Genomic DNA, 14,709 nt, shown 5'->3' with positions numbered 1-14,709 from the left:
TGTTCAGGATCCTGTTTGCTATTTGCCAAAACTGGTGGGAACCAAGCCGCTGCTCAGCTACTTTGAATTTAACGGACTGAGCATACATTTTTTATTACTCTTTTACAGTAGTTGATGCGATTCCTGAAAGCAGCTTTAGTCTCAGTACATCTATTACGTTGGAAGCTATGGGAAAAGTGATTTCTGTGCGCGATGGCAGCAGCACATTTAGGGGAGAACCATGGTTTGCTGTTAGGTTTTTGTTGGAATTTTTTGGGTGGTATTAATCGGTCTATTGCTACAATTAACAATTCGGTCAGGTCTGATACTATAGACGACACATGCTTTTTAAACATGGAATGCAGAGGTAGATCAGATATAAATGTACGGAAGCTATCCCAGTCAGCCATAGAGTATCGATATACAGTACGGTGGAGAGGTACATCTGACGACTTGTTGCAGTTCTTTTTTACCTTAACTGATATAACCGAGTGGTCGGAAGATCCCAGAGGAGATAGAACATAACATGAACACAGCTCAGGGGCAGTTGTGAGAAAAAGGTCTAGAAGGCTTGCATACCGACCGGTTGTATCGGGCACACGGGTGGGTTCCTGAACAATCTAAGTGAGGTCATAGGCAATGGAGAAGTCATGACAGAACCTTCCCTCATCATCTGTCTTGTTTGAATGGGTCAGCCATTCCACATTGTGGACACTGAACTCTCCAGAGATGTGAATGTTAGCCGAAGAATGAGCAGACAGGATGTGGTCAATTTTTTCAGATATGCTCTTAAAGATAGTAACTCAGCTGTTGTGGGGATGATAGAGGGCAAATATAAATGCAGTCGTGTAAGCTAGTGCAACCCGCAAGCACATATAAGGTAAATTAGGGTCTTCTCTGGAGATATCCCTACCACACGGAAAACCATCTTTTATGTAGGCATATATTCCATGCCCATGGCGATCTGGGGGTCAGATTTAGATGTTACGTTAGAGTATCCATTAATTATGAACTCATCTAGGGAAGTGGTCGGCCCTATGCCAGTTTCGCTTAGAAAGAATATGTCGGGTTTCGTAAACTGCAATTGTGTTTCAACCTCTGGAAGGTTGGAATGTAGACTCCTGATGTTAGAGAAGACATGATAGTATGCGTTTACGTTGGAGGATGGGATTCTAAGTTTGTTCGTGTTTTTTTTTTCTGAAAATAAATATAATGTCGGAAAACTTTATTATTTTGGTTAAAACTTGGCCGGTGAACGAAGGCAAAAGGTCAGTTAGCGATCGAGCACAGCGATGGTGAATTATCAGTTAAGATCGGACAGGCGGTAAATTATTAGCGACAGTAGTAGTTGAATCGACGTAATCGTGACGTTAGGGCAAACAACACGAGCGGGCAATGGAAGGCGAAATATAAGAGACAATATATATATATATATATATATACATTTCCTTGTTGTCTTCGAGTATTGGGTGTCCCTATTTTTCCCTACGTTAGCACTTTGCAACAAATTTGGAGGAACTTTCCTTTTTTTAAATGTCTTATTACGTCATCATCCCCGCCGTTCCCAGCCGATTTGTTGTATAGCAACAGATTAGGTTGCTATGGTAACCAACAGCTAATCAGAAAAAAATCGTCTTTCCGTTCTTTTTTTAACACCAATAATTTTATTATAATTTTTTCTTTACTGTACAAAAATTGAATATTTTTCAAAATATAGCTGAGAAGGTGACCTATGAACTGTAATTATTGTTTGAAATTTGGTCGCATAATGAGCGACTGATGAAGCTTTACGGTTCTGAATGAGTAAAACTAAAACTTAACCATATATTCAAACACTACCACTACCGTGTTTCATATTGTTTATTGAAAATTTATACTATGTGAAGTTTTTAAATTCAGAATATATATATATATATATATATATATATATATATATATATATATATATATATGTGTGTGTGTGTGTGTGTGTGTGCGCGTGTGTGCTCTGTGTGTGTGTGTGTTGGATAAATACACACATTTCAGCAAGTCGGTAAGTGCAAACATGTCAGACATGTAGAATTATTCTAGTGGACACTCTAAAGTACGAAGGTAATCAGGTACGAATAAGTTGATTAATATATATGAAATTTTTATTTAACAATATTATTCAGCGGCAGCGGCAGTTTTCATTGGGATTTTCGCCGAGTTTGCGTGAAAATTAATTACAATTCAAATAACTCAAGCCAAAGAAGAAAAAATCATTCGCAATTCTACCTTGCAAATGAAAATTACTCTTAACTCAAAGAGTTTCTTTTGTTTTGTGAAGATTTAAGATCGATCTGCATGATTGATGATAAATTCACACTCAGACATGCATGCAGGAATTATACGTACTCAAAGAATGCAATATAGCTTCCCACTGTTGTATACATTCTTATCCCGACTAAATACTATTTATTTTATTTCTGTCTGATCATGTTTTTAAGTTTTTCTTTTTTTTTTCGATTTCATTTTCGCAATTAACATCTTTTTCGAACGTCCGTAATATTTTCAAATAATTACAATGTAAAAAATATGTTTCGCAGTTTCTTTTCTATCCTTTTCGCAAAAACAAATTCCAATTTTCATTTTTTATGAAAACGTTAGTTGATTCAATTCCTGTTGTTTCAATTTTTGTATAATTCTTTTTCCATGACTTTTTATTATACTAGCATTTCAGCTCGGCGTTGCTCGGGTGTTTTGAGGTGTATGTTGAGTCAAAAAGGAAAAGGGGTTATAGTAGGAAGGCAGGCTCGAACCCGTACCACGCGGGAGTAAAAGAACGGGGAAAAACGTGACGTCTTTGCTGTTACGACCACCGTCAAACCACAAGTGACGTAGGTTTTAATTAAGGCTAGACAATCGAAAAGAGTGGATGACTTTCAAAAATATCGGCGAAAAAAGCGAGTCCTCCCTGTAAAAAATGCCCAGTTGAGGGTGAAGAAATTAATGTTTTTAGCCAATTTTTCGGTATTTGTCGTCTGAAGGGTCAAGCTTTAAAACGATACTGATCCTGTGAAAATCCGTTGCCTCTGTCGAAAGTTTTAGGCAGACATGCAAACATGCATACATACATACATTTATATATTGGTAGCTCAAATTTTCGACCCAAGCCGATTAAAAAGCTTACCCTATCTCTGAATACCCTTTATGTTAAATTTTAAATATTTAGACCAGAAATTGTCTGAGTAATTTGATGAAGACCGCAGAGGTTAATTTTTTAAAAAAAACTTTGACCCTTATTATGAGCCCCTAACATTGTACAGTTATTAAGTTAGATCCATGTCCAAGGAACCTATATCAAAAATTTTAAGTGTTTAGACCCAAAATTGGCAGAGGAATTTGGTAGAGATATCAAACGTTGACCTTTGAGCCCCTAAGAGCGAAATTTCTGTCCGAAAACGGATTACAAAGATTTTTCCAAATCTCAGTACCCTGTATATCAAATTTCGAGTCTGTAAATTGAAAATTGACAGAGTTATTGCGTAGAGATATGTACACAGACAGACAGACAGACACGTTCACTTTTATGAATATATTGATGATATGTATGTATTTTATCCTCATATATATATATATATATATATATATATATATATATATTAGAAAATATATTAGAAATTTTATTGGTTCCCTATTCAACACACGGGATAGATATTTGGAAACAAGAAAAGTGAATTCACAATGTCAATAAACTATATATAAAAAAAAAACAATATCGCAAATTGATCACCTTCTGCCTGCTATATATTTTTCTCTCCTATTTCTTTTTTGTGTTTTTTGTTTCCTCGTGTTTAAATAGTTTTCAACATGTGGTGTTATTCATCTTTTCTCATAATGGACTCTTGCAAGAATTTCATGTTTTTTTTTATATATACTTCGACTGTTAATAAAGAGAGGGAAAGTTAATGAGATGAGATAGCACGGGATTAAAACGTTATATAATAAGGTGGTATCAAGCAACACGTATTGAGGGAGAAATGTAGCAAGAAATGCACATTCACTGAATGTTGATAATAAATCTCAGAAATGAAACTCCTTAAATTTGATATTTATACAAATAGAACGTTTTTCGTACACACATTTCTCATTCACGTTTCCACATGTCTTCTTATTAACGAATGCTCTCAATTCTAACATGATCATATACGTTTTAGAATGTCAGATGTTAAGCGACTTTGACTAGCATTCTAAAACCTGCTTTGTAGTATTTATGTATATTTTCAATGTCATGTTCTTGCGTAAAACACATGCACATAGATTAATTTCATTATTATAGACATTGATCATTACCTTCAACTAAAACAACACTATGAATAAACAAGTTTAGTGATATCTTAGGAACCGTTTTTACGCGCATACAGCAAAATATATAGTTCTCGAAGTTGTTTTCACGGCAACCGAGAAGATTGTCGGTTTGCCTTCAGCTCTACTTTAGACCCAGCCAACCCTTCAAAATGTTCCTTTGCGGACAGAAATGACACCAAATGATCTGAAAATCACGTTTTCTCAAGTACATATCATAAAAAACTAAACACCTCAAAGAAATGTGGACCTGAGCTCATCCTAGCTGTGCTATAAACGTACCGTATTAAAAAAAATGGTCCACTGTGGTTACTCCAGTTCTCTCCAAAACTTTCAACAAATGCCTTAACGAATCTTGTTCTCCTGACTGCTTGAGAACTGCCTCTGTAGTACTAGTTTACAAGATTTCTGGCAAGAATACTGACCCATTAAATTATCGCTCTAATAGCATCCTCTTTATTTTCGCCAAAATGATTGAATCTAATTAATCAAGCACTTGTTCACCAACTCATAGCTGCTAAACTTCTATTCGAACAATAGTATAGATTTAGGTAAGCCTTTCTATTGCAGATATCAAAACTGTACTCTTTGAACGTATATACTATGCACTTCATAAGGTATGGTAGGCGAGGACGATAGCCGTAGACATATCTAAGACCTTTGATAGGGTATAGCACAATGATCTTCTCATCAAAATCAGATCCTATGGTATTACTAGACGAATACTCAACATAATTACATCTTTCTTAAATAAGAGAAGAATCCAGATTGCCCTTAATAATCGTACGTCCACACACACTATATATATATAAGGCAAAATGTGTGTTAGTGTGTTTGTGTGTATGTGTGTGTTTGTATGTCTTGCAAAAACTTTCCACACAGGCGATGGATTTTCGCCAGATCGGTATCATTTTAAAGCTCGAACCTTCGAACGACAAATATCGACAAATTGGCTAAAAACATTAACTCCTTCACCCTTAACGAGTCGCTTTTCGACAGGGACGAGTAGCAAAAAATTGTTCCTTTCATTTTCCTTTTCTACTACTACTACTACTACTACTACTACTACTACTACTACTACTACTACCACTATGGCGTGATGTTTGACCTAGAAAACGTTGACGATAGTTTAACTACGTGCTGTTTACTTGAACGTTTTATTTCGTCAGTTCTACGTTCTTTATCTCGTTAGCGTCTGGGTAACGAGTCAGACTGTTTTTTTTTTCGCCTTAGCCTTGAGGCTTCGGGTTCGAGGCTACCTCCCTATTTAATTGTTTTTTCCTTTACACCTGCAAACACCCGGGCAACGTTTTTTTTTTAAATTTAAACAGGGTTATTACTTCGCCGATTTTGTTTTTGATCTACCCGCTCCCAAACACACACACCTCCAGGTTCGAGCCAACCTCCTTATCAAAACTCTTTTTTCATTTACATCTCCAAACACCCGGGCAACTTTTTTTTTTCATTTTATAATATTTAAACAGGGTTATTACGCCGCCCATTTTGTTTTTGATGTACCCCTCAACACATACACCTCCAAACACCCGAGCAACGCCGGACACCCCACTAGCATGATATAAATGCGGGGGTACCACAGGGGTCGATCCTTGGACCTTTTTTATTCCTGATATTCATAAGTGACCTCCCTGATAAAATGGTCTCAGAGACAGCACAATACTCTTTAATAGACACGAACGGAAAACGAATGAACACATATCCAAGTGACTGGCGAAAAATCTAGAGAAAGATTTTCAGAATGTAGTGGAGTGGGGGAAATTGGATAGCAACATTCAATACTGCTAACACTAAGCTTCTTTTCTTTTAGAATTACAAGAAACCTTCTCAATCACTAATAGCTATGGTTAATGATACATTATCTAAAAGTACTTTGTTCAGTCTCTTCGGCTTCACGTTCACATGGGAATCTGAGTAGGAACAGGTACATTGAGGGCATTACCAAGGCTGCTGAAAAGAAGGTGGTCTCTCTCTACCATGGCAGAAACTTACGCCTGTTTGTATCATGTACCTCAACACAACTACAATTCGCCAATGTATGGAGTATTTTTGTCACATTTCAGGCTTATGCATCTGATACTAGTCTCTCACACTTAAGCAATTTTTAAAAGAGCGTCGCAAAACTATTAGGTAAACGTCTGTCTATCCAACGAACGGTTTCATTCCTATGCTTGTTTTAAAATATTTTTTGTGACAGTAGCTCCAACGAACTATAAACTCTTTCCCCCTCGACATAAATACTCCCGACAAACCCAACAAGCAGCTTAATCTTACCACAACACAGTAGAGATCCCCCAAATCCTTCTACCCTTATAATAGTTTCTCACGGACTGCTAGACTTTGGAATTTTCTTCCGAGTTTATGCTTCCCTGACTGTCTTAACATGCAGAAGTTCAAGTCTAATGGTGACAAACATCTTGCTGCTCAACTTCCTATATAGTATCCCTGGAAATGATGTGCTAAATAGTAGTCCCTACATGAAGATTAAAAAGGTTTTATTATTTTTTAAATGATGATTGAACAAAATTATCGTGGCAAATGAAGGTGGTATATGCCTTTCTGGGGGGTTAAAATGCAATTTAAAAAACTGTAAAGTAAAATAGCAGTTTGGCTTTAGTAGATTAAAAAGTTTTTATTATTTTTTAAATGACGATTGAAAAAATTATCGTGGCAAATTATGAATTTTGGTTCGATGAATAGTTTCCCGATCAACCTATAACGTAACAGCTTTCTAATCATGTTTCTTAGTTCCATGATTGATCAGTCTAGTTAGATGTAGCGAGTATATTAATCTCCAGATTCACACTCTAGACGTAAATTTGTACCAATGAAAGTTTTGACAATCTACCATCTGATTTAATAAGTTTTGACTACTGTTAGTGGAACAATTAAATCGCTTTTAAAACAAATGTTTCATTCATCTCCTTGCCTGTTTGGGAAAACAACAATTAAATTATTCTAAGAAAGAAACTACTTTTATGCTAAGTTAAAGCCACCGTTTATTTAAGCAGAATATTTATTACACGCACACATACGCCCCCCCCCCATATATATATATATATATATATATTGATTTGATTTGAATTGATTAAAAAATGCCTTCGTAAACAATTATTACCTTTCTTTATTGGGGAGGTCATGCAAATATTACAACTATTTTCAAAAGTAGATTAACGTACTTTTCAACATTTCTGTTTAATTTTTCATAATTGCTTAAAATATATAGAAACACTATCAATTAAAGTGCCCTTTTACATTGCTTTTTACATTACTAATCTACTTGCTTTTTTAATTCACTTTGCTTTTTACTTTACTTGCTTTCTACTTTGCATTGCTTTTTTCCTTTACTAACGCACCGACTACTTCATAAAACAAAATAAAATTAGCTTAGTCTACGAAAATTCGCCAGATAAATACAATTACTTATTTTTTTTTTTGAAGAGAAAGGGGGTTGTTTCAACGAAATCTGTTCTAGCTTTATGCCATTTTCGAATGGGCAACACCAGTAAACATGCTCAGCTAGTATATGTTTATATATTATTAGCGATGTATATTATACGACAATATAAACAAAGATCCCTGCTGGAACACACACAAGATGTTGAGTCTTCTATGAACTATTTTCTTATTGCATTTTTCCTATCTAAGCAAAGAATTTCTAATTTTTCTGAGTATATGTACTGAAAAAGACGGTATTGACATAATAATAACCGTTTGTTTTCTGCATAACAAAACGTATGCGTGAAAAATGTACCGAAATTTTAACACGCTGGAAGGGCTGTTTAGCATGAAAAATGAATATTTTGATTTTTGAATACTTTCATTCTTTTATATATGATCTGTTGTTATATTTAACATACATTAAGCTTGTAAGCAATATATATATATCTATATATATATATATATATATAGATAGATATGCGTGTGTCAGTGTGTTTTGGTAAAATCTATTTTTCCAAATATATTTCACAATATATTTTGTGTATACCAATCAATTTTTTAGAAGTTAATGTATGTTAAATGTTAAATATAACAACATCTAGCCGTGTATGAGCTATGATTCATCAGAACATTACTTTATGTGAATGACTATATATATTTATGCATGTTTCGAATCCGATGTTGTCTTGAATTTTCTAAAACATATATAAATATTGCGCGCTTAGTATTATTTTTTAATAATCGACCAATTAACTAGAGATAACTCCCACTATGCCGTCTTTCTCTCTCTCCCCCTCTCTTTCTCTTTCTCGCTCTCTCACGCACACAGAAACACACACACACATATATATATATATATACATATATATATATATATATATGTGTGTGTGTGTGTGTGTGTGTTAGAATGTTTATAAAACTTGGATCCTTTATGCGAGATGATCAGACACTATATTTTTTCAAACTCACTGAGAACCGATTGCTACAATAAATATTCTAGAGCTCAATTCTGGATATGGCGCTTATAATACTGACAAGTTACAATGCATGTGAATGTGAAGATTGAAACCATACGAAATTGCAGGAATAGATATGAGAAGAAATTCGCCAGCAAAAGTGAAAGGTCAAAAGTTTTACATGCTCTCGCTTATCAAAAACGATGTGTGTTAACTATCAGAAACGTCACACACATCGCTGCAAAGGCGAGTGTTTATGCTATCTGCTGCCACAGGATGCTGTATACGATTTTCTGCAGGAGGATGTTTAATAAATTGTCTCGACTGAAAGAAGGAATGTGCACATTCGTTATTCCTTCTTATGCTTTCACAGGCAAAGCTAAGAAGTCATGTAAGACTAAGTCGATCTTTTCTCCAACGACTTTACGCTTACACCGTAGCCATTTTCAGGCTATTAATTTTCGTAACATGTTTTCCAAACACACAGAACACAGTTCGTAATGTCTATTTTTTGTTGGAACAATTTTCTAAATCGGCTCTAGTTTTCCAAACTAATAAAGCATAAAGAATGTAATGTATGTCTTAAGATGTGTTTTAATGAATAATACATGTGTCGCTTATAAAAAAAATAAACGATATAATTGAAAATAAACATGTCAGATAATACTGTCGACTGCTAAATTATCATGAAAATAGTAGAAAAATGTCGTGGTGGTTTGGTTTTATATATATCTCATTACAATAGTATAAGAAGTTTTTTTCATATTATTTTCAATGGTCGCTATTTCATGGTTACAATTTTTGTAAATTTCCGATGTTACTTTGCGATGAGATTTAACTTAAATAATGCGTTGCTTAATTATATTTTACTTCTTAAGCATCCGGTTAAAACTTAGGTAAGAATATATATATATATATATATATATATATATATATATATATATATATATATATATATATATATATATATATATGACATTTAAATATGTATATATATACATACATATTGTCTTTAAAATATAATAATCCACTGACACATGTTTCGTCATCTACGACCCAGCAGTGTGACTAAATCAAGCGAAGATCGAAATAAGACCCCATGGTAAGAAACCTAAACCTCTACCCCTGGGCTATCTTGCACGACTGTGGGATGTATCGCCTTTTTTGTAGATGTTGTTTATTTGTTTTTGTTACCCATACTTTTTGAATGAATTCAATTATTTATACGAAAGTGCATTTTTATTTAAATGCAAATTGGGAATCATTTTCCCTTTAACTAACTTAGTAGCTCCAAATGGGATAATCAAATTGGTCAAAGGAAACATTATACGAGTTTGGAATAATCATACACACACAAACACGTATATATATATATATATATATATATATATATATATATATATATATATATATATATGTACATATATATACATACATGCATACATACACACACATATATATATATGAATGAATATATATATTATTTATATATATATATATATGAATATGAATATATATATATTATTTACATATATATTTATATATATAATATTTATATATATATTCATATATATATATAATATATATAAATATGTATGAATAAAATATCAATACGAAAATTATATAAATGTTTATATCTTTTCTGTGTTTATTTCCTATGTTTTGACGTGTAGGAATACAAAAGTCTTTTGAAAAAAAAACGAAAATGTTCCTTTCTAAAGCACTATTTTCGACGTATCCTTCTGTCTTCCTCAGTTTGAATGATGGAAACATGAGTTTAGGGCAGACAGGGTTAGAAACAGGAGGGGCACGGGTGTAGCCAATGAGTTTAAGATTTATCTGAATATGACCCTTCCAACATTTTTGACTCTGAATGGTCAGCAACTTGTGTGGTCTCTATTCAAAACCAAGTCTTTCATAAAAATTTGAATTGGGCACCCACACACTCTACAAATACACTCGCATATGCAAACATACATGTATGTACACCCGCACACTATCACATATGCTTCTACACGGACCCATACATGCACAGAATACGCACACACACGTTTATAAACGTACGTACATATACACCTAGAGACTAATAAACAGATGTAAATGATAAGAGAAGTGGAAAATCTCGGGGTGAAAAGACACTCTGCTTGTCTGAATTGTCTACACACACACACACACACACACACATTTTATTTTTGTTCAACCGCTTACTGTAGATTCTAGTGTCTTGATACATACATATAATGTTTAAAAACATAAACAAAATATATTCTTTTTATATTAATTTTTATTTACTTAATTTCTTCCTATTTTTGTTCAACCATATTAAAATCAGTGGATACCTCTTGGATTTCGGACTGTTTTATGAGTAACGTTTTTCTATCCGTCTGTGTGTCCATGTGTCTCTCCTTTTCTTCTCCCACACACATGCACACTCGTATATACACATATATACTCATACATACATGCATACATAACATGACAGATATAATGGAAAAGTATTGTTTTTAAATTAGAAGTCATTACAAAAATTGGAAGCTCGATATGCCAGTTAGAGAAATTAGAGGTTAATAACATTTAATGTTGGTAATAAAACTAAAAATTTGATATATTTCAATGCTTAAACAAGGAGTTAAATAATAGTAACAACAATAAAAACAACAACAACAATAATAATAATAATAAATAACAACAACAACAATAATAACAACAACAACAACAACAATAATAATAATAACAACAACAACAATAATAATAATAATAACAATAATCATAATAATGATAATAATAACAACAAGAATAATAAACTTAATTCCGTATACCTTCAGAGATGGGTGCTATAATTTATAGGATTTGTGAGGGGAATGAATAACGCACCCATGCATACACCTGTGCATTTGTGTGCGCGCGTATGCGTACTCGGAATATTTAATTAAATATATGTTGACAATTAAAATATGTGGAAACTAAAAAAAACAAAAAAACAAAGCATTGCGAAAACAAAAACTAACTCATAGTGAGGAATGCTAAGCCATTCTTCACCCGTGCATACGAACTCTGCTTTGTGCCCTGTAGGAAAATGTCTTTGGTTTGTTTAGATTTTATAAAAAGAATACTCATTTATCGGTCCCAAATCTTTATTGAGACCGGAGATGTGGGTGTTAAGTCCTAGAATGAGTTTCACTTCATGTTGTCTTCTTTTTTGCTGTGTCCGAAAATTGGAGGCTATAAGGATGCATTTTATGTTATCTATGATGGTGTAGTGTATTGCTATTGTGTGCTGTGTGGATTTGTCCCTAATTGTTTGTTTGTGGTTGCTGAATCGTCAGAGGAACTCTCGGCCCGTTTCCCCCACGTAGTTACATTTTGTGCATCTGGTGCAATATATAAGGTAGCCTACATTAAGACTGTCGCAGGTGAGCGGTGGGAGGAGTTTAAGTTGACTTTTTGTGCCTGGAGGTGTGAATGTGTCGCTAGTATTAATGTGTTTACACATTTTGAACCGGGGTTTGTTGCATGTTTTGTTCCGTTGAGACGCGAAAGTGTTGTGTATTTTTTGTATATTAGTGACCGTAGATTCTGGGCCTGTCTTCTTGCACTAAGTGGAAACGTGTTGTATTTTGTGTTGAAGTTGGGGTCATGCTGCAGTTGTCTGAATACCTGCTTGAGGGGTTTGTGAAGTTTGTCGGTGTTGTTGTAATCAAATACCATTGGTATTTAGGGGGGGGGGTGATATGTTACGCTTGTATGTAAGAAGATTTAGCCTGCTTATATTTTCTGCTTTTCCAAGTGAGTTTTTTAAAATAATATATACATATATAATTTTAATATAAAATACACACACACACACATATATATATACATATATATATTAGGTTAGTGCAAAAATAATGTCGTTTTCTGACGTTGAACTTCGTTCAGAAACTACGTTATATTTGCTCCAACGTAATATATATATATATATATATATATATATATATATATATATATATATATATATATATATATATATATATATATATACTAGCAAAAGTACCCGTCGTTAACTGGGTTCAAAATCAGCCTCCAGAAAATGGACTCTGATTTATGAAAATATGATAGGTTATGAAAAGGAAGGATTGTAAAGAGATAGCTTCGAATTTGGGGGTATCAAAACAAAAGCAAACTATGATGAAAGTAAAAATAAAATAGATAAACCCCATAATTTATTATACCATACCTGTTCACACTGGAACACTTATCACAATATTCTGTAGATCTATATCAAAAAACCTTGTTAAACTTTGTGACATATTTCCATTCTATGGAGGTCAGGCGTGAACGAACATCCCATAATTTTATTATAACATATTTCTTCAAACTGAAACATAATTATCAAAGTATACTTACGCAGATAGATATAAAACGTCTTTATTAAAGTTTATACCACTTTCCATTCTATGGTAGCCAGGCGCGAACGCAGACCCCACAATTTAATTATACCATCCATATTTAAGTTAAAACATACTTATCAAAGTATTCTTATGTACATCTATATCCAAACCACTTGTAAACGTGTTTATTTAATTTTAAATTTTTTTATTTCTATCTTGTGGACAATGCGCGAACGCAGACCCCACAATTTTTATGAACCACCGTTCTGCCAGATCAAATATAACCATTCCTGTTTCTCGATACACCTCCTATCATTATATGTAATCAGTGTTTTTAAAATAGTCAACCATATAGGAGCCTATTCGTGACCAGACACACACACGCACACACATTGAGCTTTATATTATATATATATATATATATATATATATATATATATATATATATATATATATATATGAAATAAAATAAAATCTGCAATTTCTGTTGTAGTCTTTAAATATTCCTATCTATCAAATATATCAATCTACCCACACTTTCATATCCTGTATGTATATTTACTTATATTTTCCTATATGAATTTACTTACTTACTTCCTTGCTTTTTCCTAAATTTGGAGATACCGGCCATCCTCTCCCCTTAAATAATTATTATTTTTTATTTTATATTTTATTTTTATTTTCTTATTTATTTATTCATTTATTGTTTATTTATTATTTATTTTCTATTTATTAATTAATTAATTAATTAATTAATTTACTTATTTTCCATTTAGTGTCTTTTAACAACTCTTACTGACATTTTCTTAAGAAATAACCTGTACATTTTAGTTGACCTATATTATTTTGTCCTATATAGTTTTCGCGCCTTTTAACATTGCCTGTCTGGGCCATTTGACATTTGTTTTTCTATTTTATATCTAATTCTATCACCATTTACTTTTTTCGTCTTCTTCTTCTTCTCTGATCTTTCATATTTATATTTATGTCTCAGCAGCAGTGTGAAAAGCATATCTTATTATTCTTTTATTAATATTATTGGAATACTTCTTGATTATTTGTTCTAGGTTGTCCGTGCAACTGTAGCTGGGTTTAATTGTGTTTACAACGCGGCCGCTAGCTAACCCTCTCTAAGCAATTAACAACAAATAAAAACCAAATAAATAAACCGAATCATAGCCCCCCCGCCCCCGAACCTAAGCGAACACCCAACAGGTCAAGACATACTTATCAAGAAATCATCTCACTATCGAGACGCCAAAAACTTTAACATTAAGACCCGAATTTTAAAGTAACCCCCTCCTCCTACCCCCACATATCCCCCTTCTCCCTCCATGTATCCCTATGCCCTCAGCTATACCAGAAATTAATTTCCCAGGCCCTCCCCTACAAGGTCCTTAAACTCCAAAACTAAAACATTACCGACAACCTAGCACCCCCTCCCACCTTTCCCCTTGTTCCTTTCCCTTTTTTCCGCTCTTCTCGCACTCCTCCCCTAACATCATTCACTCTTTCATCCCATCATAACGAACATTTCTGTAAAAGTCTGAGGAAGCTACAGACGGCCAAAAAAAACGGCCGGGTAGCTGAAACAATAATGTAACTTAACAGAAAGATACGGT

Source organism: Euprymna scolopes, chromosome 29, assembly GCF_053919585.1.
Source record: "Euprymna scolopes isolate OS-2025 chromosome 29, ASM5391958v1, whole genome shotgun sequence".
Lineage (NCBI taxonomy): Eukaryota > Metazoa > Mollusca > Cephalopoda > Sepiida > Sepiolidae > Euprymna > Euprymna scolopes.
The sequence above is the reverse complement of the archived record's forward strand: the minus strand, read 5'-3'. Positions refer to the sequence as shown.